Genomic DNA, 7,223 nt, shown 5'->3' on the forward strand with positions numbered 1-7,223 from the left:
GGTCATTGTGGTATTGATTCATTGTGGTATTTTTTGTATTATGTGTAAATACACATGTAACTTAATTAGCAAGTTGGCATACCTTGCATTAAAACCTAGTACATATACTCCTAGAGTGACTTACTATAAAATACCAGCATATGTTCTTTACTTTGAACTGAAATGCACTTTCCCAAAATGAAGTCGTAACAACCAATTTATAATCTTGGTACTACATACAGTGAAATCCTGGCGATAATTGAATTATTAGTCTCTGGAGAGGCTACTCGAGCTACAGTTGACCTTTTGCTGTATTAGCTTCTGACAATCAGCCCTAATCAACTTTCAAACCAAGTTCAGAGTGTGATATACAGTGTATTTAATTTTTAACTTTTTTGGCCTATTTTATAATATTCATTATGTGTCTTTGTATACTGTGGTTTCATAAATTTTCATTGAGCACCAATTTTCGAGGAATTAGTTGTTGAGCAGATCCAAGAAATTAAATGTTGGTTGAATTGAGAAATGTGTTATTCATTTATATAGACAATGCTTTCGTCCATGAAATTACGTATATCCTAAAAAAACGTCTGTTTTACAAAATCCCTGTGAAAAATTGTTGGCAACGAAAATTGATGAAACCACAGTATGTTGAAAACTGCTGGAATTGCCCCCCTCCCCCCTTTTGGCTGTAGGGACAGGTCATACAAAGACACTAATAACTGTCCATAGGAATGTGTGTACATGTGTTGTTTGTTAGCAGTGTAGGGCTCCTTTTGATGGGATAGGGGCTATTTTGTTGTATTTGGACATATGTGCCTAATGGATTTTTAATACCAACTTGTTTTCACCATTGCTGATTTTTTCCACTTGTAGGAAGATATTATGTATTCTTAACCAGAATGCAAATGTCTTGAATTTCAGTTTCAGTTTTTTTTCCCATCATCTTTTTGTTTTTGGGGGGGTTGAAGTTTTCACTGTTACATATGTATAAGTGTCATGTTTTGTTGTAAACAGTAACTATGAATTAAGTATTGTGTTACACTGTACTTAAGATCACCAAGCATTGAGGACACATTATATAATGTGTATAACCATAATATGTGCTGAACCGCAATACTCAAAACTCTCTTTCTACTTCTTCACAAGTTGCTTCCTTAATTCATGTAAAAAAATATTGGTGAGGGAAACTTGTCATTAAATAATCTTGAGTGTCACAAACTGCAGAGGAGTGATAACAACATAGTACCAATATTGTTTACTATTGTGTAAGGCTGCCCCTTTTTTCTTTTTCAAAAGAACTGAGGAATAACATGTATTAAATCCAAAACTAATTTTATCAATTTCATCATTCTTGGAGAAACTTGGAATACATGTTATATTATAAATATTTTATAATTTAGCATGTATAGTGCATGATCATTTTCTGTTTCAATTCATGCTGAAATTACAATAATAAATTGATTATGCTTGGAATTTAAAAGTTTTTAAATGTCCAATAAACATGATAAATGCGACAATTGATGTATTGGAAAATATGCACATTTTTCTTTGTCATAAATTCCACATTTCAGAATTATCTGTGACTGATGCATACTTATAGTCCTTTACAGTTGATTTATCGGTAAATTTTATTTATTAAAGGAAAAAAAAATTAATGCATTGTTGTGTATTTGAGCAGGAAACCCCTAAGATTTTAGTACTTATGATATATGAATTGATGTTTGTGTTAAAGATTTGACATATTTAACGAAGATAAACATGTAGGCAGTTGTGCTTGTAGACTAGAAGTACATATAAAAGATCCATGATAATACATGTGTAGAATATTATATATCTGAATCTGATTAGTAATTACGGTATCTGTATTAAGAATGTAAGAGGAAAGGATATAAAGTATGGCTGGATCAGGAATTGAATCTGGGACCACTGCATCACTAGTCATGTACTATTTACTGAGCTGTCCAGGCCAATATCCATGGCCCAAACCATTACATTCTTTCCTCCATAAATTGTCTTCACCATCGAAGACACAACCCAATGATTACCCCTAGGAGGACTTTTACATGAAAATCCAGGGCTGGTCAACAGCACCAAATCTGTACAGGAAAGGAGATGGCTGGTCTGGGAATCAAAACTCGTGACCTCTGCATCACTAGCTGTATGCGCTACTAATTCAGCTTTCCAGGCCGATATTCACTATCCAAACCATTTAATACAAGAGTATTTTCAATGCAGACAATAATGCCTATATGATCTATATTTCTGACTTTCTGACCTATGATATGCAAACTTATCAACTGAAGGCTTATTGCTTAAAATAGTGTATGCTAATGATAGCAGATAAAGGTGTGTAGCTTAAAACATGAAGTCGCATATTTAATTAACTTTCTTGACATTTTGCTTACTCAGCCATGCAATCTTAAAAGTGCTTTTGTAACGATAATTAATTTTAGGCTAGGAATGTGACCTGAAATTTTTGTCAATTTTATGTACTTATAATTAAATTATCAAGATGTGGGACTTTTCGTTGCCTGTGTAAAATATGTATAGTTACACATGATGCGGAATTCCGAAGCCACAGAAATTAACTCTGGACTCTTTAACAGAGGAGTTAGATAAATCAATGCTATGCCAGAGCGGAGAATTAATGGCTTTATTGAATTTATACACAGTATCCAGCTTGTCACGTGTACATGACCCAGGTACTCTGGGTATTGGTTTTGCTGTTGTTATTGTTGCTGCAGTTTATCTACGTCATTGATATTCAGGTAGAATGGATATATTTGCGCAACCTCAGCAATGCTGTTAAATTTTCTGCGATTGCTGGCTGTAGCAGCTGCATGCACTGGACATGAAATGTACTAAGTTTTACAATTGTTGTAACTTGTTATTTTAATGCAGCAATGTTGACTTAAAATGATGACAATATTTAGACATAATGAAATGGTCTACAACATGTACAAGAAAGGGTGTTCTTGTTTTAAAATAGTGTGTGCATATGTATGTGTTATTGTGTTTGTTTGTGCATATAATTTTATGTTTGAGTGTCAGCAGGACTGTCCATAGCACTGCGGACTGGGAAAGTTCCCTTTTTAGGTCACCTGAGTAAACTCAGGTGACCTATTGCTATCCGTTTTCGTCCGTCGTTTGTCGTGTGTCGTGTGTTAACATTTGAACATTTTCAGCTTCTTCTCTGCAACCACTGAACCAATTTCAACCAAATTTGGCACAAAGCATCTATGGGTGAAGGGGAACAAAAATTGTCCATCCCTGCCCCCCTGGGGCCTGAGGGGTGGGGCCAAAACCACTAAAATTAATTCAATCTTTAAAAATCTTCTTCTTTACTCCTGGACATCAAGCAGTCAAACTATTTGCATGATTGTAATCAGCACTGAGTCCTCTACCAAAATTGTGAAATTCATGACCCTGGGGTCAGGGGTTCTAGTGCTAGGGCGGGGCTAAATAAGTATATAGTGAAAATTCATTATTTCTTTGAAAATCTTCTTCTCTGCTCCTGGGTATTAAATAAACCAACTAAGTACATAGGTATGATGAGTAAGAGTGCCTCTACCAAAATTGTGAATTTTATGGCCCCAGGGTCAGGGGTTCTGGTGTTAGGGTGGGGCTCTATTGATTATATAGTAAAAATAAATGATTTCTTTGAAAATCTTCTTCTCTGCTCCTAGGTATTAAATTAACTAAGTGCATAGTTATGATGAGCAAGAGTGCCTCTACAAAATTGTGAATTTTATGGCCCCAGCATCAATGGTTCTGGTTTATTGTTTATAAAGTGAAAATACATGAATTCTTTGAAAATCTTCTTCTCTGCTCCTAGGTATTAAATAAACTAACTAAGTACGTAGTTATGATAAGCAAGTGTTCCTCAACCAAGATTGTGAATTTTATGGCCCCAGGGTCAAGGGTTCTGGTGTGTGTGTGTGTGGGGGGGGGGGCTCTATTGATTATAAAGTGAAAATATGTGAATTCCTTGAAAATCTTCTTCTCTGCTCCTAGGTATTATATAAACTAACTAAGTGCATAGTTATGATGAGCAAGTGTGCCTCAACCAAAATTGTGAATTTAATGGCCCTATTATCAAGGGTTCTGGTGTTGGGGGGAGGGGGGGGGGCTCTATTGATTATATAGTGAAATTACATGAATTCTTTGAAAATCTTCTTCTCTGCTCCTAGGTATTAAATAAACTAACTAAGTGCATAGTTATGATGAGCAAGAATGCCTCTACAAAAATTGTGAATTTCATGGCCCCAGCGTCAATGGTTCTTGGGAGGGGGGGGCTTTATTGATTATAAAGTGAAAATACATGAATTCTTTGAAAATCTTCTTCTCTGCTCCTAGGTATTAAATAAACTAAGTAAGTGCATAGTTATGATGAGCAAGAATGCCTCTTCTAAAATTATGAATTTCATTGCCCCAGGGTCTGGGGTTCTGGTGTTAGGTTGGGGCTCTATTGATTATATAGTGAAAATAATTAAATCTTTGAAAATTTTCTTCTCTGTCTCTGGATATGAAGCAGATGAACTACCTATATAGTTATGATGAGCAAGGGCCCTAATCTTGCAGAATTGTGAATTTCAAGGCCCCAGGGTCGGGGGGGGGGGCTCTACTTATATACTGGAAATTAAATAATTGTTTGAAATCTGGTCCTTTGTATTTATAAAACATTTATTTACTTATTGATAGGCAATTTTAAGGGTGCCTTTTAAAAATTTGTGCAACCTAGGGTCAGGGGTTTATGTCAGAGTGTTAGGGGCACTACTGATTATTGATGAATATTACTGATTAGTTGGAGTGCATTTTTGTTCCCCTACCCTGCGTATGGGTATTCAGTAACCAAGCTAAGCAACTGCTAAGTTTATTGTTATGATGATCAATGGTGCCTTTTCAAAATTTTGAATACCATATAGCATCTGGCTTAAAACATGAATCAAATTCAATACACTGTAACTGAAAAGTTGTTGCATAATGCTCAGGTGACCTATAAGGCCCGTGGGCCTCTTGTTATAATGTCATTATCTCCCAGCTAATATTTGTCATTGTCCCCTTATACAAAACTAGGGGAAGAAATCCAAGACCATTCTACTTTTGTCATGTTCGTAGTGCAAGGTTGTCACTAGGTTCTGGGGGCCCAGGGAATTTCCCTGCCTATGATGATGAAATACCCATGTTATTTTGGTAATTCTCTTAAATTCTCTAATAGGGGGAGAAACACCAGATCCCCTTTTACTTTTTAATTGCCCCCTCCTATTCTAATTCTTAATGCCCCCTTGTATTTCAGTTCTTACAGTCAGACCAGAGTCCGTGCACATGCCATTATAATAGTACAAATTTTTCCTGGATTTCTTGGTCATGGCAAAGAGCACACAGCAAGTGTGACCAGTTGGCAGGGGATGCTCACTCCTCTATGGCACCTGATCCCACTTGTGATATATTGATCTGATATAAATTTGTATTTTTTTATTGACTTTTTAATGGACTTTTGAGCTTGAATACTGTATGTTATCTCCATATATTTCATTCAGTGTTGTACTTTTAATTATGAGAAAGGGGGTGCAGGTACTTGTGTACTTGTCATGAACACCTACAGCACACATTTGAGGTTTTTTTTCTCTTGTCTGAAGAGCTCAAGAAGTTGTGGTTAGTTATGAAAGTATTTGAACTTTGATCTTTGTTATGAATTGTAAATGCTTTGAATGGGCATATAGTGCTAGACATCATGGATATGGTTGTAGGACATACACAAAGTGTAGGGAAAAGCCTATTCATTTTGAGGTTGAAATGATCCAGGTTCTTTCAAAAACACATGCAAATATTTCAGAAATTATGCGTTTAATAGTAAGAATAGAAAAATTATAATTCTGAAGTCTATCTATATTTTAAAAGTGTAAACTCAAGATGATCACTGTTCTACATGTATTAATTATATTAGTAAGAATATTTTAAAAAATATATCAATTAGCATGATTAGTAGATCTACTTGAAGTACTTTTTTTCCCCTCATGAGTATTAAGACAACTTTATATGCATCACACATTCACTTTTTAAACTTCCTGTTAAATATGTCATATCCTGCCTTAAATTTTCTTTGGATAAAAGATATTTGTACTTATAGAAAGGGAATGTAAGTGCATCATCAGTGTTTCCGTATAATATTGAATATGTATTGTTGTTCATATGGAGAATGTCCTATCTTTGGCAAGTGGATTTAGTCATATTAATGGCCTTGATTCTTGATTTGGCAGAGGTAATATATATAAAGGCTGATTTAAGGTTACAACTTGGGGGAGGGGGACAGCTAATGCAAAATTCAAGACCTCTAGGGCTGTCAAGAGAGAAGCCTGGTTGGGCCCAAGGGTAGAAGGGGAAGGGGGGGGGCTAAAAGCTTCGGGATTGTAGAACTTTTGCTGCACCTCGGGAAATAGTCCTGGTCTTGGGAAACTGGAATCTTGCGAACCCCCTCAATGATATACTTTATTAACTGTATATTATAACATGATGATCTTGACTTCCTTATTTATGTTTATCTGCCACAGATATAAAAACAGTCAAACCTCCATATCTTGAACCCCATGGGACAGAGAAAAAACTTCAAGATATCCAAGGGTTTGAAATATCTAGGGTAAAATACTTAAAAAATAAACTTACAAATCATTTTTACATGTTTAACATATTCGTTGCAGGGGTTCAAAATTCCTCAAGCCCGACGTCCCGGACTAACCAATTCCGGATCCGGACTCGGCATTTAGAATTCGCCAAAGTCCTGGGACTTGGCTATGTTTCTTGTTTATCTTTTTTTATAAGTTAAAAAAATGATCTTAAAGCTAAAAAAAAAAGCAAATTCTCAAATGTATTAGGTAAAAATGTGGGTTTGTGGGCGTTAAAATACCCATAAAACATTACGAACGTTTCGAAAATACAATTCGTCTTTTTATTTTCTGTTGCGGTTAGACTCTTGCTTTTAAGCAATTCCTCATGTTTCCTCCTATATGACAAACGAGTTTGTTTAATTTCGGTTTTAGCTGTGACTAACAGCACATTCTAATTTCTACTTATTGTAACAGATGGTTTATTCAGTAGTGAGTATTTGTAAAAGTTATTGTAATGTACCAATAATCTATCAGTCTGGTATTGTGTTAAAATACTGATGACAGTTTATGGAGGAAAAATAAAACATATATATTAATGCATATAGTCTTTATTCATTCAACGCAACAAATGAAAAT

The sequence above is a fragment of the Saccostrea cucullata genome, unplaced genomic scaffold (assembly GCF_032062105.1).
Source record: "Saccostrea cucullata isolate Sc308-1 unplaced genomic scaffold, CSIRO_AGI_Scuc_v1 ctg878, whole genome shotgun sequence".
Classification (NCBI taxonomy): Eukaryota; Metazoa; Mollusca; class Bivalvia; order Ostreida; family Ostreidae; genus Saccostrea; species Saccostrea cuccullata.